The sequence below is a fragment of the Trichechus manatus genome, unplaced genomic scaffold (assembly GCF_000243295.1).
Source record: "Trichechus manatus latirostris isolate Lorelei unplaced genomic scaffold, TriManLat1.0 scaffold00019, whole genome shotgun sequence".
NCBI classification, from domain to species: domain Eukaryota; kingdom Metazoa; phylum Chordata; class Mammalia; order Sirenia; family Trichechidae; genus Trichechus; species Trichechus manatus.
This window is the reverse complement of record NW_004443955.1, coordinates 20,682,834-20,707,135: the sequence shown is the minus strand read 5'-3', so window position 1 is coordinate 20,707,135 and position 24,302 is coordinate 20,682,834.

Genomic DNA, 24,302 nt, shown 5'->3' with positions numbered 1-24,302 from the left:
AAACACACATTACTGTGAAGATTCTACCTTTCCTAACTGTGATTCCTGGTCCTCTTGCCCTATCTTCGCCTTCCTGCCTCCTCATTATTATTATTATTATCAACATTATTGGAGCAAACGTCATGTTACTAAAGTGTAAGCTCCTCAAGGGCAGTTCTCTGATACATCCCAAGTGCCCAGAATAGCATCTAGCATATAGTACACACTCAATAAATTCTTATTGTGAATGATGAATACATGTCCCTCGAATTGGATATTTGAACGAGGTATATTGATGTCCCTTTCCTTGCCCCTGGAAAACAAGCCTCAATCTTGCTTTATTGCAATTCATTCCTCAACCAATGGTTGAGGTTTTAGATCCAAACCTCAACTTGATGTAGGTTTACTTTTGCTTGTAAAACAAATTTAATTGCCAGAAGCCAATTCATCTTTGGAGGGGCAATTAATACCCCCAAAATCTTAACAATTATGAAATTTTAAATTTTTTTAATTCTGAAAATTTTGCTTTGGCTGAAAAACTTTTTTGAGGTAATGTGACATTCACTCCCCACACGTTATTCATGTGTCACTTGGGCTACAGTAGCCAGGAGGGCTCTTTCATGAGGTTACCCAGGAAGTGCTCTAGTCCCCAAGACTTCAGCAGAGTCAATAAAGATGCTGCTCATCCTTCTGAAAGCCTCTCCAGTAAATTCTCTTTCTCTCCTAGCCTCAGCTAGCAGAGGCTGATCAGAGGGGACTTTTTGAGATATGCAGACAACCCTAGCTTGGTATAGAGAGATCTTAGCAATGTTCTTACAGCAGGTAGTGTGGAAGATGTATGCCCCTTTACCAACTGTTTTGGATTTAACTGTTTTCCCCAAAAAGATATGTTGAAGTCTTAACCCCTGGTACCGGTGAACATGACCTTGTTTGGAAATAGTGTCCTGTAAGGTGGAATAGGGCAAGTTCTAATCCCATCGGAGTGGTGCATCTTATAAAATAGAAAAACAGACACAGAGACTTAGACAGAGGGAGAATGGCCATATGACAATGGAGGCAGACACAGCTGCAAGCCAAGGAGTGCCAAGGATTGCTAGGAGCCGCAGAAGCTAGGAAAGAGGCATAGAATAGGTTCTGTCTCAGAGTCTTCTGAAGAAATCAACACGAGTGATATCCTGATTTGGGCTTCCAGCCTTCAGAACCATGCAACAATAAATTTCTGTTCTTTAAAGCCACCCACTTAACAATATTTTGTTATAGCAGCTCTAGGAAGCTAAGACAGCAGTACATCTTTTTTCAATTTTCAGATACTTGCTTTTCTCTTTTTCACTTGTTATTATTTCTCAAATCAGGATATGTCTCAGAATCCATGTCAAAGGATACTTGCAAGCCACTGAGTGGAGGAATATGTCAAAATAGAAGTGTCATCATCAACACATATGTGAATTCAGTATAGGGCAGTGTCATGGATTGAATTGTGTCCGCCAAAAATATCTGTCAACTTGGCTAGGTGATGATTCCCAGTATTGTATGATTGTCTACCATTTTGTCATCTGATGTGATTTTCCTATGTGTTATAAATCCTATCATTATGATGTTAATGGATTAGCAGCAGTTATACTGATGAAATCTACAAGATTAGATAGTATCTTAAGCCAATTTCTTTTGAGATATGAAAAAGAGAATCGAGCAGAGAGACATGGGGACCTCATGCCACCAAGAAAGCAGTGCCGGGAGCAGAATGTGTCCTTTGCACCTGAAGTTCCAGCACTGAGATGCTCCCAGACCAAGGGAAGACTGATGCATCACAAGGCCCTTCCTCCAGAGCCGAAAGAGAGAGAAAGCCTTCCCCTGGAGCTGACGCCCTGAATCTGGATTGCTAGCCTAGTGGACCGTGAGAGAATAAACTTCTGTTTGTTGAAGCCATCCACTCGTGGTATTTCTGTTATAGGAGCACTGGATGACTAAGACAGGCAGATATTTCAAGAGTTTAGTGTGAGCATTCCATATGTTGAGAGGGACTATCCCTCTGGCTCAAAGTTCCTCTATTCCAAAGCTGAAGGCAGAATTTTAAGCTATACTTACCTCCAAATATACATAATTCAATTTTTAATTAAATAAGAAATACAGACAAATCTGGAAATCATTGATGTGTCTCATAATTATATTCTCATCTCTATAGGTGATAAAGAGGTCAAAGTCATTAATGCATACTATGGAAAGTCAAATGTACTGGAACCTATGCAACACTTTTGAGGTCAAAAATAATTTAAGAAAAATAGATGGTTTCTGAGTATGAAAGAAACCACAGGCATAAACTTGTATTGCAGAGAAAACATTGACTCCCATTTATAGACCAATATCTGAGAATATCATCTGATAAAAATATGTGCATATAATTAGCGTTTCTTTTTTTCTACCAAAAAAAGTCTATTACTAAATTGATGGTGTTCTTATGTGTATGGTGTCTAATAACTAAGGATATAATATAATTGATGAACACTTCCTTACTTAAAATGTAATCTTTGATCTTGCAGAAATTGAAAATTCTTGCAAGTAGTGATTAAAGCTCTTATGGGAGGAAGTTTCCAATTTAGCCAAATAAGAGTATGAGAGAAAGTCAGCAGACAGCACTCACCCTCCATGGTAAAAAGGAAAATTTATAGAGAGAAAACTGCAGTTATGGATTAAATTATATTGCCCGCCCCCAGAAAAAAAATACGTTGAAGTCATAATCTCTGGTACGTGTGAAAATGACCTTGTTTGGAAATCGGGTTTTTGAAAGTGTTATCAGTTAACATGAGGTAAGTCTTGAGTAGTAGTTGTCGTTGTGAGGTGTTGTCTAGTTGGTTCCAACTCATAGTGACCCCATGTACACTAGGATGAAACACCGCCTGGCGCGGTGCCATCTTTACAATCATTGCTGTATTTGAGCCCATTGATGCAGCCACTGGGTCAATCCATCTCTTTGAGGGTCTGCCCCTTTTTCACTGATGCTCCACTTTATCAAGCATGATGTCCTTCTCCAAGGACTAGTCCCTCCTAATGACCTTTCCAAAGTACATGAGATTAAGTTTTGCCATCCTTGCTTCTAAGGAGCATTCTGGCTATGCTTTCTTCTAAAACAGACTATAAACTCTTTGCCATGGAGTCAATTCTGACTCATAGTGACTGTACAGGACAGAGCAGAACTGCCCCATAGAGTTTCCAAGGAGCTGCTAGTGGATTCGAACTGCTGACCTTTTGGTTAGCAGCCGAGTTCTCAACCACTGTGCCACCAGGGCTCCGCAGACAAGAGTATAGTCAGTCCTAATCCAATACGGATGGTGATCTTATAAAAAAGGAAACAAGACATAGAGACCAAAAACAAAAAAACCCAAACCTATTGCTGTCGAGTCTATTCCGATTCATAGCAACCCTATAGAGACAAAACGAGAGGAAAGACAGCTACTTGAAGCCCTGTCTAAAAGCCAAGGAAAGCCTGGGAGGGACAAGAAAGGATCTTCCCCTACAGCCTTTGGTGGGAGCATGACCCAGCTGGCACATTGGTTTGGACTTCTAGCCTCATGAGATGTGGGATAATAGATTTCTATTGTTTAAAGCCATCCAGTTTGTGATATGTTGTTATGGCAGCCCTAGGAAACTAATACTAACGGTCAAATAAGGAGAGATTGAAATAGTACATATTATTGCTACTTGTTCATATGAGCAATGCCACATTAACAATTATAATTCAAATGTCACCAGTTTGTGCTTCTAGTGCCATATGTTTGCTAACAAAATAGCTCCAGGTCCCCCCAAGATCTTACCAAGATATTTTTAAAGTTCTCAGTAGTGTCTCACACGAAAGCAGAATATTCTTATAGCAACTTCTATTTAACCCCACTCATGGATGTTCATTGCACAAGAAATTATTTGAGGCTTGCACCTTACCACAGCCAGAGGCATTTGTGTTTGTTCCCTCAAATTATTCCTAATACCCATGCTTGGGGGACTGCTTCTGAAGCTAACAATCCTAGTAGTGGTAAAGTGATACAACATGCCCTCTGGTTCTTTGGAGCTAAATAATGCTGTGTTCTGCATACTCAAGGAGACTATTACTCTCTTGCTCTCATTTGAGCTTGGTCATCTGAGAATGAAAGCATCCCAGCCTGTATTCTTGCATCTGCCAGCTTTGCTGCAACAACAAACAACTCCTAGAACTTAGTGTCTAATAAGAAGAAGCATCTATTTCATGCTCACTTTACATGTGGGCAGCTGCAGGAAGGCAGTGATAACAGCCAAGGTCTCTGTAAGAATACCCAGCGCCCGGCCTGTAGCCTTGATCTTCAGAATCCTGGGCTCTAATCCTGATGAGTGTGTGTGGGTCAGAACCCCCTAAATATTCCCTGCATGGTTTGCATGTAAGCAATGATGTTTTGTGTCTCTGGTATATTCTTATAAGGCGAGTGTAAGTTGGCACATGTAGTAGGAAGAGATACACTCCTATTTGTTATCTCTATCATATATGACAGTTGCAAGTTTATAGATACAGTCTTATGCATTGCATAGTCTATTAGACAATTCACAATTCAATTCTTCTTGCATAAAGATGTAGTGATGAAAAAAACCAAGAACAAAACTATGCTTCTCTTGTAACTTCTCATTAGCACTCATCACATTTTATGAAACTATTGCCTATAAGCACACAGTGTGCCTTGCATTCAGCTTATCGTAGGGACTACCCGCCACCCAATCGGGAAGCAAAGCCAATTATGGTTTTAAACTATATTCCTTCAGTCTCACCACTAAGTTCCCCAACTTAATCCTATCAGTTTTCACTATTAAAATACTGGATGGTTCTACCCAATTACATGCTGGGAAATGTTTAATTTGCTAACATGTGATTAGTTATCTAATTTGCTAGCATATGATTAGCATGTTACCAAAATGCTGCTGAAGATAATTTAAAAATGACTTCATCTGTACATCAACAGGCAACTCTCAAAAGTTTAAGCTAGATCTTGGCCAAAAGCAGAGAATAATACCAGAAAGATGTTTACCTGTGTTTTACCGACCACCAAAAAAACATCCAACTGTGGATCATAACAAATTATGGATAGCACTGCAAAGAATGGAAATTTCAGAGCACTTAATTGTACTCATGCAGAATCTTGAACATGGGTCAAGAGGCAGTCGTTTGAACAGAACAAGGGGACACTATGTGGTTCAAAATTGAAGACTGTATGCCGAGGGATGTACCCTTTTCCCTTACTTTTTCAATCTGTATGTTGAGCAAATAATTCGAGAAGCTGGACTAGATCATTTGGTTTCTTGACTGTACTTCTATGGACATTGACTATTGATCCAAGTAGAATGAAATCGTTGACACCTTCAATTTCTTCTCCATTTATTTTGATATTGTTTATAGGTCCTGTTGTCAGGACTTCTGTTTTCTTCCCATTCAGATGTAATTCATACTGAAAGTGTAGTCTTTGACCTTCATCAGTAAGTGCTTCAAGTTCTCTTCATTTTCAGCAAGCAAGGTTGTATCATCTGCATATTGCAGGTTGTTAATGAGTCTTCCTTCAATCCTGATGCCGCATTCTTCTTCATATAAAATATACAATACTCTTTTTTTGTAAATTCCACACAAGTGAGATCAATTCTCACAGAATGCTTTTGTTGATTTTTTCTGAACTCCTATATCCATAGCTAACCTATAGCTGCAGTTGATGAGTGCATATAGTATCAACATGAATGTTAGTTATTATTTTCTTTTACTTTAGTGAGTAAAATAAAAGTGAAAAAAAAAAAAAAACACGTCAAACATTCACTTATTCATCCCTTTGCTGAGACAGATAATAATTTTTGAATTCTGGAAAAAAGATTTTCTTAATTTGGGGGCGATTCATAATGTCATGGCTACAGACTTGACATATTTGAAGTTTAGTCTATGTTATAAATGCTTTCTCCATCATCACTTTCTGAAGTCGAGACAACCAACAAAATAATAAATCAAGGTCTAATTTGTAGTACTCGCCAATTTCCATGGTGTAAGTACTCTTACTCACTGTGGCTGATGTTAAGCTATCAATCTAACGTGACTGAAAGCAGAGTTGGGAAGAGAAGCATTGTAGCATGCCATTATATAGTATTTGCAGATACAAACAGCCACAAGGGCACAGATAAGAATAAAATGTAGTAAAATAGGGACTGATGAGTTTTGAATATTTATTAACTTTGAGTTAAAATAATTTATATATTTGTAAATGTATATATGTTATTATTTAATAATGGTGTATTTAACTGCCGACTCACAGAATTCCCAAAAATTTAGCCAATAGCTCTCATAGATTTTCTCTTAAGGAAAGATAAGTAGACTTTTCCTATCTCTGCTATGGCCCTATAAAGTGTTAGACTTTAAGACATTCTTGTAAGTTCTTCTGCTTCTTCTCTTTTCTTCTCCAAAGGTCTATCTCAATCTGTTATTACTGCGGTTCTGGGTGTTTTTCTTAATTCTTTCACCCCTTTCTAATTCTAACAGTTTAAATTTTAACCATCTTTTCTCTTGTTCCTTTTAATTTGAGCATTCCCTTAGCCTCTTCCAACAATTATTAAACATAATGAGGGGATAGGGTTTGCAATTATTACTGGATATAATTAGACCAAAAAGTAAGCCTATCAAGCTGATAATATTGATGAGAAAATTAAGTGTCAGAGAAGATCACAGTAGCAGAGAGGTACCAGGTAATATGTGCAGCCCCTCTTTCCCTGGTCCTACAACTCAATTAGCTCTAGGTCCCCTAAAAGCACAATCTATGGTCCATGCCCAGGAGTCCCTGGGAGGTGCAAAAAGTTAATGCATTTGACTGCTACCGAAAGGTTGGAGGTTCTAGTATACTCAGAGGCTCCTCAGAAGAAAGGCCTGGTGATCTTCTTCCCGATAAATCAGCATCGAAAACCCTATGGAGCACAGTTTTACTGAGACACTCAGATTGCCCTGAGTCTGAGTTGACTTGAGGGCAACTGATTCTACGGATCATGCCCACCTCTCACCTCCCTGACACGACCTAGCACAGTGCTTAACCCATAGTGGGCATTTAACCAGTGTTGCTGGTTAACTTTTTGTGCCAAAAGGACAATTTGCAGCCTTTCCTATTGAAATCCCCCTTGCTGGTTTTGACTGGCTCTGTTAGATCCTTAGTCACTTCCACAAATGTGTGTTGGGACCTATTCGAATCCCTCGTTAGACTCTCCCTGCCAGATTTCAGTTGCTTAAGCTTGAAGGGACTGTTCCAGGCCTCCTGTTTATGATTCCCAACTCTGCTGACTTTGGCCCACGAGGGTGGAATCTACGCTCAGCTGGAATGTCGATTGGACTGAATACGCCTCTCCCATCCTGTCGACTTTGACCTCCAAGAGTGTGTCCTGGCACAATGAATTAATTTCCATTTTAAAACTCAAATTTAAGACACACTGCCATTTCTGCTGGGGAGTTGAGGGAGTTTTTATGCTAAGATCAGGTATACGGTACTGAACCGTATAAATCCAGGAAGCACCAATTCGCCTGGAGTACAGCATATTCGACCTCAGTGAGAGCTTGCTTGGCTTCCTGTGCTCCATGGCGAGAAGCCAGGAGCCCTTCAGAGGTGACACTGAAGTGTCTCTGATGGGCTTCGTGAACATGTCCTATCAGCCTCGCTGATAACACCAGGAGCAGCCCACGGACTTGAAGAGAATTAATGTTGCTCTCTAAATGTCACCAGACTACCTTGAGATACACTCAAACTGTAATACTAAATAATAATGTTGTCTTAGCCCATGGGTCCTCAGTTCCGGGACTAGACTTTTGTAAGACAGCAAAGATGAAGAAAGAGTACCGGTGCCTAGGGTCACGTGGCATATGTGGTGATTTATAAGAGCTGGGATTATTCATCATAACTGATATCAAAATATAAGTTCTGCTTGAGGAAAAAAGTAAAGAAATAAATATATATTTATTATATACTTTATGTATAAGATTATAATATGATGTATTATATAATAAATAGTATAGTATGATATAATATAATATAAATGTGTGTATATAGAGATAGATAGATGATAGATAGATATACAAATCATCTACACAAACCGCTAATAGAACCTAATAATAGAACAATTATAGAACCTAACACTGATGAAATTTACATTAATAAAACCATTAGCATAGAGTCAAATTCCAAGTGAAGGAAAAAAAAAACACCTTTGCTTGCAACCACTCCAAGAATTATTTTGTAAATACTAAAACATAAATGCTGTTAGATATAACTCATGGACCCTTACGTTAGGTTATGAATATTATCATGCATGGGTATTAAATAATGACTTAAATAAAATTCTGGACTTCATAATCTATAGGGGGAAGAAAAACAGGAAAAAACATTGACTGGAATAAATTCCTTAAGACCCAGACTACTGTGGGTAATTTATAAAATTTATAGCAGTCTTTTTTGATGTGGAGGGGATTATTCAATGTGGAAAGATGGAAGCCGATCATGAAACACCATCCTTGTGCCTTTGAAGTCTCAGAGTCGCAAAGATAGTTCTCCAAATGCATGATTCCCATCTGGCGACTGAAAACCAAGTACTCCAACAGTAGGCTCTGCATTCTCTCTGCGGCTGGCACTGCGGGCTGTGCTGTGGATGACAGAGTGCCCTTTGATGCTGCCTTGGGGATATGCAGGCCCAGCTGTTCTACGGAGAAGGACAATTGATGCAAATACCAAAGGTCATCAGCTTCCTGAACAGGCAGACTTGGCAATGTTCTGAGCTTTATTTGTTGGAGACAAAATGCTTCCTCTTCGCTATGAGCAGAGAGAAGAGGTCTTTGTGCTTCTGCACAGATGTCTGCCAGGGGGGCTATCTGCTTCCCTGGCAGCTCTACTAACAAACCTGACAAATAAAGTAAGGCACTCTGATCTACTCCCTAAAATTCAGAAATTCTTCAAGATGTCTGTGCTCCTTTTGTAGCTTTTAAATCATGTGGTTTCTGTTTATTATCGTAAACCATCTAAAACTCTTTCTGGAAGCAGAGTACTATATGCTATATCACCAAATTTGGAGTTATTCAAGGTATCAGCACCAGTTGCCGTAGACTTGACTCCGAATCATGGTGACCCCATGATTGTCAGAGAAGAACTGTTTTCCATAGGGTTTTCAATGGCTGATTTTTCAGAAGTAGATTACCAGGCCTTTCTTCCAGGTGCCTCTGGGTGGACTGGAACCTCTACCCTTTCAGTTAGTAGCCAAGTGCTTAACAACTGGTACCACCTAAGGACTCCTGTCATTAGGATCATCGCTTTAAAGAGAAACATTCGAACGTAACTACAGAGATGACTCCCAAAGAAAACCTGGCCAGCAATGGAAGGGTTAGAATAATCAGTTTACATGAAATGGGTAGGATAAAGGAGGGAAGCTTGGTCCAAGAGAATATACCAAAGATCTATTTAACTTTGGATGTCTTCTGTGCTGAGGTTGCCTATAAGAAAGTCAAGATTAGGGCTTGTTAGAGAAACTGAAGATACTCATCTTCCTAAAAAAACTTCTACATCTCTTTTTCCCAATAAAGAAGCGTTATATGCCTAAAATTGCTTTTTATTTCAGGAAGAGGAAAGTTCCACCATCATCGTCATTGATTGATTCTCCCATAGATTTCTATATTTTGATAAGCAATAATGACACGTACATTTCTGTAACATTGGTTTCAAACAATAACCGTTGGAGACTAAATCATAACTAACCAGAAATTACTACCAGCTGTCAATAAATATTGAACTATGGGAGAAAAATAAGAGAATTACGTATCAAGTGATGAAAAGCTGTGTTTTTGACGTGATAAGTTCTTAATAATCAGTTAGCAGATAGAAGAATCATGCTTGAAACATCATTATTGGTTGATCTATTCCCAAGTATCATCTAGTTTGATGAAAATGAATGTTTTCTATGTTTTGGGCATAGTTTCAAAAAAGTAATATAACTAACGGAACATAACCAGTTAACATCTCCTGTTGAGTTGACCCTGACTCAGAGCGACCTGATAATGTGTCAGAGCAAAACTGTGTTCCATAATGTTTTCAATGGCTGATTTTTCAGAAGTAGATCACCAGGCTTTTCTTCCAAGGTACCTCTAGGTGGACTGGAATCTCCAACCTTTTGGTTAGCAACTGAGTAGTCTAACCATTTGCACCACATAGGCTTTATAATTTGCATAGCTGATTTTATGTATTTTTTTTGGTTCTATGGAGTTTTTCAGAGTCACCCTGCTTTTCCCTCTTAAAAACTGGGTAGACATGGTCCTCTCCTTACCCATGTAGAGGTAGTCCCCAATTTACAACGGGATTTCATTCCAATGACTCTGTTGTAAGTCGGTTCTGATGTAAGTTGAATACCTCATTTTTTCTAAGTTTTCATTATTATTGCCTTATATTATTAGTATCTTTATAAGTCCAATCTTCATTTGTCTTTGGGAGTTAGCATGAGAATCATTAAAAAACCCACTGCTGTTGAGTCAATTCCAACTCATAGCAACCCTATAGGACAGAATAGAAGTGCCCCATAGAGTTTCCAAGGAGCACCTGGAATGATAACACCAGCAAATTATGCACTGCAATGTTGTGTGTAGTGTATATTACTAACGATAAGATTTAAAAAAAAATAAAAAGGACAGTCATAAGAATGGTTCACGGTAACTTGAATATGTCATAAGTTGGGGACTACCTATACTCAGCTTCTATGCTATTGACAAGACAGTGTCAGAAATACAACTCAGTGTAGACTCCTCAGGTCCTCTCTAGGAATAGAACAAAACAGTCAAGGAGGAATGCATTCATTCATTCATTCAAGTAATCCAATTTTTAACAGAGAATTGACTGTGTTTATTGAACAATTTATGTGTAAAATGTCATTTTAGGGAATTTTTAAATGCCGAAAATTATTCTGAATATTTAGAACATCATTCATGATCACACAAGAACATGTCAGCATTATGATGGATGATTTAGAATCATCCTGTACATACCCTTTTGTATCCTGCCTCTTTATGCAACATTATATTATGACTCTTGATAGTCTATTAAATAATATTCTTTTAAAATATGAATTTTAATGTCAGTATTATATTTATCATTTGACCCCATTATGATATATGTTATCATTTTCAGGGTAGTTATTCTCCTCTCTCTTTTTTTTTTTAATAAATAAAATTTATGATGAACATTTTCCAGCATAATTCTTTGTCTATTTTTCTAACTACTTCCTATGGCTATGTTCTTGAATGGAGAAATAAACCAAAAAAAAAAAAAAAAAACCCAAGCCCGTTGCTATCAAGTCGATTCCTACACATAGCCACCCCATAGGACAGAGTAGAACTGCCCCATAGGGTTTCCAAGGAGTGGCTGGTGGATTCCAACTGCCAACCTTTTGGTTAACAGCTGAACTCTTAACCACTGCGCCAAATTACAGACTTATTCAAGACTCTTGATACATATTGCTAAATTACGTATATTGCTATATTTAAATCTTTGTTAATTTGTCAATGAACATGACACATCATTTTTATTTTTCAATTTTTGTATCTTTGATAATCACAGAGTTGGGCAATTTTTATTTTTATATTTATTGACTATTTGTATTTCCTCTTGCAAATTATCCGTGGGTTTACTCATAAATATTGAAGTTTTGTGCTTTGTATATCTTTGATTTTCATATTTTTCCAATTTTTTCCAATGTTTATTTGCCCTTTAATGTTAAGAAGTTAATTAGGTCCTTCTTTAGGTCCTCAAAACCCTAAGGGGCAGTCCTACTCTGTCCTGTAGGGTTTCTATGTGTTGGAATCGACTCGACTGCCGCAGATTAGGTCCTCCAAGTCATCAGTCATTTTATTTCTTGTCCCCTTCTTTGGAGTTATGATTATAAAGGCTTTCTCACCCTAGTATCACATACACTTTCACCTATATTTTCTCCCATTTCTTGTACAGTTTACATTTAACTATTTACTCCATCTAATGTACATACTGTGTTTTTACACAAATAACGAACACCTTCTACATTTGCTTGCCAACTGCACCCTCCCCCCACAAGGCATTTTTGCAAACGCTGCTATGCCAATTTTTTTTTACATATTGCTGTAAAAAATTAGCGTAACGTGCTTGCTAAAATAACTCACGGGGTAAGGGTGCAGTTGGCAAAAAACATAGAAAATGCATGTTATTTGCGTAAAAATACGGTATTAGTTTGGCCTGTGAGGATAGGCAATAATTTGATTCTTTTCTGAGAGTTAATCAGGTGCCCCAGCAGAGTTTATGAAATAAATTTTCCATTTTGATGTTATGTTGATAGTATGTTTCTTATGTATTAAAATAATATTCACAAATCTATGCACTGAAAGAACCTGTTTCCATACCATAAGTTCAGTTTCATTTTTCTGCCTGTTCATTCCTTTATTGGTACCATGTCGTTTAATTATGACAGCTTTATAAGATTTTTTATATCTAATAAGGAAATCTATTTTCCTTGCCCTTTTCAGAATTTTTGTTTTGGCAATTTTCCAGCATTTATTCTTACAGATGTACTTTACAAATACATTATCAAACTTTTTCCCTCCTGCCCTTTCCCCTATGTAAACAACACTGTGACTTTTATGATATTATACTTAAATTTAATTTTTGAAAACTAATATCTGTGTACCATTACTATCCAGTAACATACTGTGTTATTTATTCAGGTCTTCTACTTCTCTTGATAGAGTTATATTGTGAATTTATTACTGTACACAGTTCTTGATGAAGTTGTTTCTAAGAATTATTTTCCTCTTTTTTGATATTAGGAGAGAGAGAATTTTTCCAGTCTACATTTTTTCATTGATTTTTTTCGTTTTACCAAGAGGGCAAGTGCATTTTTTGCAACAATTGATAATTTATTGTCTTCCTTTATAATATCCATAATCTCATGCCTGTTCATGGCATATTGCGTTGGCTGAATCATCCAGAACAAAGTTAATTCATATTATTGGAGGGCAAAGGACGTAATTCTGAAACGGTGTATTAAACAGCTTCTTGGAAGTTCACAATGTATATAAGCATACAAATGTCTTGGAGAAGTTCTGCAATAGATAAATCTGTTTTGCTTTCTTTTGACCTATCACTTAATATGTTTTCAGTATCCCCCAAACCCAGTGTTCCATAGATTCTTTCTTTGCTGCTTATTAACATTCCAAATATTTTGTTCTTTATCATATTAGAATAGTCTTCTTATATCTCTATTTTTAAATGTGCCTTTTAAAAAGAAGCGATGGATTTGAATTTTTTCACATGTCTATTTAGCAATGACTGTAAGAATGGCGCAGGACTGGGAAGTGTTTGATTCAGTTATTTCGTTCTGTCGTTATGAGTTGGAACCAACTCAATGGCATCTAACAACAACAATATATTGTTGAGCGAAACAGATTACCAAACAGCATATGTAGTGTGAGTCCATTTGAATAAATAAATTATGTATGTACGGAGCCCTGGTGGGGCAATAGTTAAGAGCTCAGCTGCTAACCAAAAGGTCTGCAATTTGAATCCACCAGGTGCTCCTTGGAAACCCTATGTGGCAGTTCTACTCTGTCCTATAGGTTCGCTATAAATCAGAATCAACTCGACGGCAACTTTTATTTATTTTTTAATTCTCATTTGACATGTTAATCTAATATGTTATTAGTGATAAATGTCTTTTAGAAATATTTGAATTCATGCAATGAATCATGGTTGACTATAGCTTATTCGTTTAATGTTTTGTTGAACTTGATGTGCTGGCATTTTATTTAATATTTTTGCATTTATATTCACATGTAAAATTAGCCTTCGTATTCATTTTTGGGACTTTGACAATTTTTGGTAGGAAATTTTTGCAACTTTTACAAATGACTGGAAAAACTTTCCGTTTCTTTTGTACAATGGAACAATCTGTGTTAATGAAACTAACGTACGTTTATGAGCACATGCACACACACAGAAAAATCATCTGGGCGTGGATCCTTCTGTGGCTTGTCTGTTAAATGGGCCTATATTGTCTTGGCTAGTGTGGTGGTCTCCTGGCTTGAGCTGGAGGGCACATTGGGAGACATTCTTTTTTAAATTTCATCTGACTAGCAAATATTTATCCAGTATTTTTCTACTGGTCTACAGAATAAGAATCGCCAAACACTATTGCTTAGCCCTCTTACTATAACCAAAAACCAAAAAGGAAAACCCATTGCTATTGAGTCTATCCCGACTCATGGTGACCCCACATGTTACAGAGTAGAACTGCTCCGTAAAGTTTTCTTGACTGTAATCTTCATGGAAGCATATCACCAAGCCTCTCTTCTGCATTGCCTCTAGGTGGGTACAAACCAACAACCTTTAGGTTAGTAACAGATCTTAAACCACTTGCACCACTCATGACCTTCTTACTAAAACAAGGAACATTTATTCCTGAGTGCATTGTATTAAGATGCCATCATTTGTTATCTTTCTGCAGAAGAGGTGTACAAAAAATGGCAATGCCTAAGCAAGATTTTACGAGACCTCTTCTTCCAGATCCAACCCCTTTCTCACTTTACATCCGTCTAATCTAACATTTTCCTGTTCTAACTGCTTTCCATTTCTGGGAACTTTGGTCTCCATGTCAAAACAAAAGTACAAGGAGTGGTGGGGAAGGAAAGAGAGTCTAGACGGGCTGCTTCAGAAAGCATCTTCTTACTTTGGGCTTACCTCCACTTCCTCTTGAAAATCCATTAGAAAACAACAGATGCCAACTGGTAAGTTTTGGGCAACTAGCAACTGAACAAGCATGGCAGAGAATGTCTAACCTCAGTGTGTGCAAGGAGGAATGCCAAATCAAGATAAGCTAGTTTATGGCCCAGACCTCTGAAAAGGTCCTGAACTTGAGGTACTAAGGCCTCGTGTATACTTGGTATGATACAGGAGAACTGGATGAAAGCATATGCAAGAAAATGATAGACCCTCCAGAGCTTCCACAGCCATGGAGTCAGATAGTTAGTTACTCCTCCTCCAACTTGTATGAGATGGGACTTTACTCTCTGGAGAGGTATGACCAGTGAGGCACTGGACCCAGGAGCATCAGTTATTCATAAGGATAATGGTGAGGGTATGTAAGGGGGTTCCAGAATGGTAAAAGAGGTATTCATGCAAAAATTTGCCTCCTAAATCCAACTCTCTCCATTTTTCCCTGCTCTCAAAATGCCAGCAGACAGGCATTACTCCAGGCAGGGTGATGTAGGCATTATTCTGTCTGGAGAAACTTACTGCCTCAAGAGAAAAATACCTACTGATACTCACATGTGGAGCCCCCTAATGAAAATGGCCAGTGGGAAATTATCAAAGAAATAATACAGAAAACATTTTAGAATGGAAGAACATGATCATCAAGGTTGAAAGGGCCCTCCAAGCATCCTAGCAATGAATGGATAACCTTCAGGGCATGTCTTCATAAGATTCCAGAACATTAATACTTCTTACTCTTAAATGTTTCCAGATATGGGCACGGGAAAGAATCACATACAAAGCAGGAGAATCAGAAGTTCCTGCAGCTTCTCAGCGCAATGCTGTGAGATTGAAGACAACAGAACAATGCCCTCAAAACTCTGTGGCAGATGGCAGAAATGTTTCCCAAAGAAATTCTATCCTGACAAACTAGTAATCAAATATAACGATAGAATAGGGACAATTTCAGACATATAGGATCTCACAAACTTACCATCCATGTGCCATTTCTTAGGAACACACAGTGATACGCTTCACTAAAGCAAAGGAGTAAATCAAGAAAGAGAAAGATATGCGCGATACTCTTTTGTGTCAACTTGGTTAGGCTATGGTTCCCAATTGTTTGACCAAGCAGTAGTCTAGTTGCTGTCATGGAGTAATTCTGTGTGATTAAATCATTTGGCCTTGGATAGAGCAGATTATCTTTTGTAGTGTAATCTAATGTAATGAAATCACCTTACATGCAATTTAATCACCTTCCATGGTGTAATCTAATGTAATTAATCAATCAGTTCAAAAGGGAGTTTCCCTAGGGTGTGTTCTGCCTCCAGACTATAAAATAGATATTTTGGCAGAACTCTCACTTCACTCTACACTCTTCTTTTTCTTTTGCCTGACCTATGGATCTTGGGACACAAGCCTATTGCCTGACCTACATATTTTGGACTTGCCAGCCACCCATAGTCACATGAGGTAATTCCTTGAAGTAAATTTGTGTGTGTGTGTGTGTAGATAGCACTAAGACAACATTAGACCCAGGGAACAAGAGTTGTATCACAGAAGAGATATTGAAGAAATTCTTTCGATCAGCCCTGTCCGGTAGAACTTTTTGAAATAATGGAAATATTCTATATCTGCACTGTCCAGTAAGTGACCACTAGTCCCAAGCAGCTAGTGAACACTTAAAATGTGCAAGCGTAAGTACTTTTTAAAATGTTGTTTAGTTTTAACTAATTTAAATTTCAATAAGCACATGTTGGCTCATGGCTACCGTATTGAACAGAGTCATTCTAGATGAAGGTGAAGGAAACTATCAAGATAATGGGGAAGGAAGTTTCATGAATGAGAAGATATGCAACCATATTACATCATGTTTCCAATGATGATGGAAAGAATATTTATCATCCTACATACTTATTTGCAGTGCGGTCTTTCTGTGACTCTATCAAGAGGTGAGGAGTCCTTGGATGGCACAGATGATTAAGCGCTGGACTACTAACTGAAATGCTGGTGGTTCAAATCCACCCAGAAGTACCTCAGTAAACATGCCTGGCAATCTGCTTCCGAAAGGTTACAGCTTTGAAAACCCTAGAGAGCAGTTCTGCTCTGCACACATGGAGTCACCAAGAGCCAGTATCGACTCCATGGCAACTAACAACAACAACATCAAGAGGTAGTGTTTATTTCTCCTCCCCTTGGATCTGGGCAGACCCTGGGACCGCTTTGATCAGTGGAATTGGGTGGAAGTTATATTCTAGAACTTCCAGGTCCATGAATAAAGAAGTTCTGCCATCCCCAGGGCCTTTTCCTTGCTGTTCCTTCTGCCTGAGACGGTCCCCTAGACATCTGTGTGGCTGTTTGTTCCCTCATCTCCTCCAGTTCTCTGCTCAAATGTCTTCTTACCAGAGAAATCTTCTGTAACCTGTCTGCTTGGAACACTTTCCTTCCTCTGAATTGTCTCCCATTAGCCCTTTAGACCTTTCAAGAAAATCCATTCATTTCTTTGACACTCCCTTAAGTTTGAGTAAAGAAGCCCTAGTGGCATAGTGGTTAAGCCTTCGACTGCTAACCAAAAGGGCAGTGGTTCAAGCCCACCAATTGTTCCACAGGAGAAAGATGTGACAGTCTGCTCCCGTAAAGATTGCAGCCTTGGAAACCCTATGGAGCAGTTCTACTCTGTCCTATATGGTCACTGTGAATCAGAATTGACTCGACAGCAATGGGTATGGGTAAGTCTGAGTAAGATACATCGCCTATATACCCCAACAGTGCTTCCTGCTTGTCCCTCTAGTAGCACTTCTCCCATGGATTTGCCTGCTGACTTGTATAATTCTCTCATGAAATTTTAAGTTCTTGGAGAGAAGCATTTACTGTTTTAGTCTCAGCATCCAGCACGTAGAAATCTCTCGAAGTTATTTGTTAAACAAAGGCAGTAAAATATGCACTTTTATTTGTTGTTAGGCAGTGTATGTCTTTTTTTATTTATGGACTTTCACGTTCCCAAATCAGCGGGTATATCCATGTGGTTCACAAATGTCACAGTGCTATTCCTAGCCCGGGTTTTAGAATCCACAAGCCTGAATGCCACAACAAGATATTTTCAGGTCGGGTCTCATCTAATTTTAAATGAAAATTACAAAAAAAAAACCATTTCCTTAAGCTAAACCTTCTTTCATCCCTATTATACTCCACACTTACTTGTAACTTCAAATATTTTAAGAAGCGACCAACGCTGTCTTCCTTCACTTCTTCACAATCCATTTCCCCACAGTACCCCTGGGGCTTTCACAGAACTTCCTTTCTTGTATCTATTTGATGGGCATAGTACCCAGTCGAATGGCTCCGTTTAATAGTCCACACACACACTGAGACTTTATTATTTCACAGAAGGTTGTGATGGTTAATTTTATGTATCAGATTGGCTAGTCAAACATAGTCTAGAAGCTGTTATAAAGTAGTTACATGTGATTAAATCAATCAGCCTTAAGTAAAGCTGACTACCCTCCATAATGCGGGTGGACATCATCCAATCAGTTGAAGGCCTTAAGGGCAAAAATGGTGTATTCTCTAGGGAAATATACTATAAATAGATATCTTGTCAGAACTTTCTCTCTCTTCACTCTATCACCTGACCTATGGGTTTTGGGACACAAGGCTATAGGAATTTCCAGTTTGTTGCTTGACCTACAGATTTTGGACTTGCCAACCCCCTTTCCCCACCCAATAGCATAAGCCAATTCCTTAAAATAAACATTTCTATCTAGCTATCTGAGGAGCCCTGGTGGTGCAGTGGTTAAGCACTCAGCTGCGAACCAAAAGGTCCGTGGTTCAAACCCACTGCCTGCTCCATGGTAGAAAGATTTGGTAGTTGGCTTTCATAAAGATTACACACTTGGAAACCCTATGAGACAGTTCTACTCTGTCCTCTAGGGTCAGTATGAGTCAGAATCAACTCAACAGCAATGGATTTTTTTTGGGTATCTATCTATCTACCTCCCTACCTATCTATATGACTGTTTCTGTTTCTCTAGAGAATTCTGATTGAGACAAAGGTAAAGAAAAATGAGACCCTTCCCCAAATCTAGGGAAATGGTGGCTTTAAGAGCTGATCTCTCACCACTGTCCTCCACACACTGTCCCCCACAACCCCAGCTTCTTCAAAAGCACATCCACAACACGTCACATGTTGTGGAGTTGGCATCCCTGTTTTGAAACTAGACAGATCTTTTGCAGTGTTTAATTTTTGGCAGAATTTATGTTTCTGGCTGGCCTCCTCTTGTGAAATGTGTTTAGTTTTAACTGACAGGACTGGTCAACAACACAGGCCATAGGCAAGCCTGGTTAATCCCAATGAGGTGAGGCCAAATCAAAGGGTAATCTCTCCTCCCAGGTTTTCTTTTGCTCTCCTTACTGCCTCTGTACAGTTTAATCTCCACAAGACATTTCCGTCCTTCTATCTGCTCCTCTTTTATAAACATTCTCTGCCTTTGTGATGACACCCTTCTTTAGAAACCAGTCATCCAGCTGTTTGGGAGAAGCTATTTTTTTATTCAGAGAATAAAGGAGCCCTGGTGGTGCAGTGGCTAAGTGCTTGGCTGCTAACCGAAAGGTCAGTGGTTCAAACTCAGTGGCTACTCCGTGGGAGAAAGATGTGGCAGTCTGCATCCATAAATATTACAATCCTATGGGACAGTACTACTCTGTCCTATAGGGTCACTATGAGTTGGAATTGACTTGACGGCAACAAGTATTCAAGGAATGGTAAAAGAAGGGATTAAGGTCACACACTGGGAAATAAGACTCCTAGGCCTTGTATGGAGAAGTGGATTACAGGTAGTCTCTAGCTTAGGACGTATTTGAGTTATGATGAATCACACTTACGACTGTCTGTTTTGGGTTTTATGGTTTTATTTGTACATCTTATCATTAGTAATATGTACTACATACAATGTTGCAGTGTATAATCTGCTGATGTTATCATTTTCATGCCAACCCCCAAAGATAAATAAAGATCAAATTTATAAAGATACTGATAATAAAAAGCAATAATGATGAAAACTTGGAGAAAAAAATGAGGTTTTCGACTTACATCAGAACTGACTTAGAAGAGTCGTCAAAACAAATCTATGTCATAAGTCGGGGACTACCTGTATTGTAAGAAATCCCAAGAGGTGCAATATGGCCTTTTTCTCCTTAAACCTGGGATGCGGCAGCATTCAGGAGTAGTCCAGAAGGATGCTGAAGAGCCAGCCAAAGGAGAACGGCTAACTTGATAGGAGATTCGATGGTTCCAACCAATGTCACTGGGATACAATGAGTTTTTGTTTTATTTCTCCTCCAAGAGGGATTTGCAGCAAACCATCTCTGAACACTTGTTCTATCCAGTTCAGTGAAAATGACTGCACTTTTTCTTATTATCTCAACTAAAATCTGTACATGTGCCAGGCTGGGAATGCACAGACCAGCACGAGAAGTGGGATCCAACCATGATGAGCCCTAAAGAGTTGTTGTGAGACTGGTCAGTGAGCTATAGGACAGTGTAAGTGTGAGGTCACTTCAGTATCCTCTGTGACAGATGGGAATCACACCGAGGAAATAGTCACAGGGCATGGTCACCCACCAAGTGTATAAATATGATTTTAAAAGTTAAGAGAAATCATAACATTTAGCTAGCAATAGTCATTTGTGAATCTTAAATATTCAGGGTACCTCTATTTTCATTTTTTTTTAAGAAAATAAGAAGTTAAATAATAGCATGAGCATATAAGTTCTGTGAAGTAGACATTTTTGTCTCTTTATTTTTTGTTGTTCACTGCTAAATCTTCATAATGTATTTAGCCTGGCACATAATACTCGTTCCCATCAAGTCGATTCCAGACTACAGCCACCCTACAGGACAGAGTAGAACTGCCCTATAGGATTTTCAAGGAGCAGCTGGTGGATTCAAACTGCCGACCTTTTCGTTAGCAGCCAAACACTTAACCACTGTGCCACCAGGGCCCCTGGCACATAATAGGCACTCAATAAGTACATATTAAACAAATGAATAAATAAATTAGTTAAAAATATCTCTACAGAGGGCACTTAAAAGGAGAAAATTTAGCGTCCTTCACATGCCTAACAAAATTTGAATTGAAGTCTACTAAACATGATCCTTGGTGGCGTAGTGGTTAAGAGCTACAGCTGCTAACCAAAAGATCAGCAGTTCGAATCCACCAGGCACTCCTGGGAAACCCTATGGGGCAATTCTGCTCTGTCCTGTAGGGTTGCTATGAGTCACAATCAACTCGAGGGCAATGGGTAAACATGATCCTTACTGATATAAGAAATTTTACTGGGCAGATATTATTTTATTTCTGAGAATATGATTTAAACATTTGTGTTGTGTTAAAGTACAAAATGAAGGAACACATGGATTAAAGCCATTAATTCAAACTCAAATGAGATGTATATATATATATATGTGTGTGTGTATATATATGAAGATACATACCTATACATGTATGTGTACATGCATTTTTTTCCTCCCTTTAGGTAAGAAGCAGAAAACAACACTGTTAAGGGAAATTACTGGACACTAAAATCCCTACAGCTATCAAAAAAGAAGAAGGTGTAACTGAGATGTGAACTCGAAGGAGTTGGCTCAGTATTTCAGGGGCAAAGGAGGCTCATATTGAAGACACTGTACCTGCATTAATGTCTTTCTCCATTCTCTCCCTCTTGCTAGATTCTGGCAATGACCTCTGCTAACATGTGCTTGGCCAAGGATGTTATTGATCATGGGACACATCCCCCAGATTACAGGGAACACGCATCTCATGTTTTAATCAGCCTTTTCTTTCTGGAGAGGCTGGGGCTATACGTGGAATTCAGCTGTCCTTTCACAAGAGGCTGTGGGTTCAGCCCTGGAAAGGGATCAGGTGCTGGCAGCCACTCCAGGCAAATTTTCCAGCAGCAGAGTGGCTCCATTTGCTCCTTCAACAGGTCTTCAGTTGGCTCTATTAGTTCATCAGCTTCACACTTTGAATTGGCACAAATGTATTGTGCAGATGACAAGTCACATCGATTGGCCTGGAACTAACTAAAAACTGGAATATTGTAGATCAGTAGGAGGAAGTAGAGCCAGATTTGCAGGGAGAGTGTAAGTCAGCTGAAAGAGCAAGTTGATCCAGCTCTTGGAGAAAAAGCACGGATGCCTGACCTTGGGTACCCCAACCTGGGCTTGGCCATGTCCCTGTGCTACATGGCCCCTACTGAACCTGACAGATACTGGACCATCTTGGCAGCTTAAGAAATATTCTTATTTAAAAAGAAAACAACAGCAACATTTTTAGTGGCCCAATGTTTTGTTAAGAAGACAAGTTTGCCAAGCTTGTTAGCCTCAGGGAAAAGACACATCCAAAGGAGTGAGGGCCTGTAAAAGGTATTTAAAATGAGGGAAAACTACTGTCCACTGGAGTGTTGGAGGCTCTTCTTATAGGACAGGGCACATCCAGTGACCTCGGCCACAGTGGGACAATGGCCACACGACTTTCCTCTGGCCTTCCCAGGCATTTCCTAAATCACCTTGCCTCCCATCTTTGTCCTCTCCTGCTGGCTCTACTCTGGATTCAGCCTTGAACTCTAATAGACACACACTCTCCTACGCTCAGATTTAGTGTCTTGTCATGCGAAGTATCACACCGTGGTCGGCCCCCAACTACTGTTTCATTTTAGGTTTTGAGGAAATACTTACGCCTGTTCATGGCTTTAGAAATCTTGGCTCAGAGCTAAAAAAAATTGCTATAAAGTTGACTTGGACTCATGGCAGCCCTAAGTATGTCAGAGTAAAACTGTGCTCCATAGGGTTTTTAATGGCTGACTTTTCAGAAGTAGATAGCCAGGCCTTTCTTTTAAGGTGACTCTGGGTAGACTTGAATCTCCAGCTTTCCAGTTAGCAGCCACATGTGTTAACCATTTGCACCACCCAGGAACTCCTAGCCCAGAGCTAACACTTGTGAATTCAACAATTCTTGCTGCTAGTGTTTGTTGTTCGTTTGTTTTGTCTTGGTTTGTTTTGTCTTGGTTTGTTTTACACTACCACTTTATTTAGCTTGTACTATGTCCACCTCTCCCCACGCATCAGTCAGTTTGTCATACTGTGGGAGCTCGCATGTGGCTATGATGCTGGAAGCTATGCCACCAGTGTTCAATTACCAGCAGGGTCACGCATGATGGACAGGTTTCAGCTGAGCTTCCAGACTAAGACAGACTAGGAAGAAGTGTCCGGCAATCTACTTCTGAAAAGAATTAGCCAGTGAAAACCTTATGAATAGCAGCAGAACATTGTCTGATATAGTGCTGGAAGATGAGCCAATCAGGTTGGAAGGCACTCAAAATATGACTGGGGAAGAGCTGCCTCTTCAAAGTAGAGTTGACCTTAATGACGTGGATGGAGTCAAGCTTTCAGAACCTTTATTTGCAGATGTGGCGTGACTCAAAATGAGAAGAAACAGCTGTAAACATCCATTAATAATAGGAACGTAGAATGTACAAAGTATGAATCTAGAAAAATTGGAAATCGTCAAAAATGAAATAGAATGCATAAACATCAGTATCCTAGGCATTAGTGAGCTGAAATGGTCTGGCATTGGGGAAAATATTAAATGACACAGGAAGCATCAAAAGAAGATGGAAGGAACACACAGAGTCACTATACTCAATAGAATTGGTCGACCTTCAACCATTTCAGGAGGTAGCATATGATCAGGAACCAATGGTACTGAAGGAAGAAGTCTAAGCTGCACTGAAGGCATTGGCAAAAAAAGAAAAGACTTCAGGAACTGATGGAATATGAACTGACATGTTTCAACAAACAGATGCAGCACTGGAAGTGCTCACTCATCTATGCCTAGAAATTTGGAAGATAGCTACCTGGCCAACCGACTGGAAGAGATACATATTTATGCCTATTCCCAAGAAAGGTGATCCAACCAAATGTGGAAATTGTTGAACAATAGCAATAATATCATACACAAGTAAAAGTTTGCTGAAGATCATGCAAAAAAGACTGCAGCAGAAATTCAAGTCATATTCAGAAGACGATGTGGAACCAGGGATATCACTGCTGATGTCAGATGGGTCTTGGCTAAAAGCAGAGAATACCAGAAAGATGTTTACCTGTATTTTATTGACTATGCAAAAGCATTCAACTGTGTGGATTATAAAAAATTATCTATATCATTTCGAAGAATGGCCAGAATACTTTATTGTGCTCATGAGGAACTTGTATATAGATCAACAGGCAGTCGTTTGAACAGAACAAGGAGATACTGAGTGGTTTAAAGTCAGGAAAGGTGTGTGTCAGGGGTGTATCCTTTAGCTGTACTTACTCAATCTGTATGCTGAACAAATAATCTGAGAAGCTGAACTATATGAAGTAGAAGGAGGCATCAGGATTGGAGGAAGACTCATTAACAACTTGCGATGTGCAGATGACACAATCTTGCTTGATGAAAGTGAAGAGAACTTGAAGCACTTATTAATGAAGATCAAAGACCACAGCCTTCAGCATGG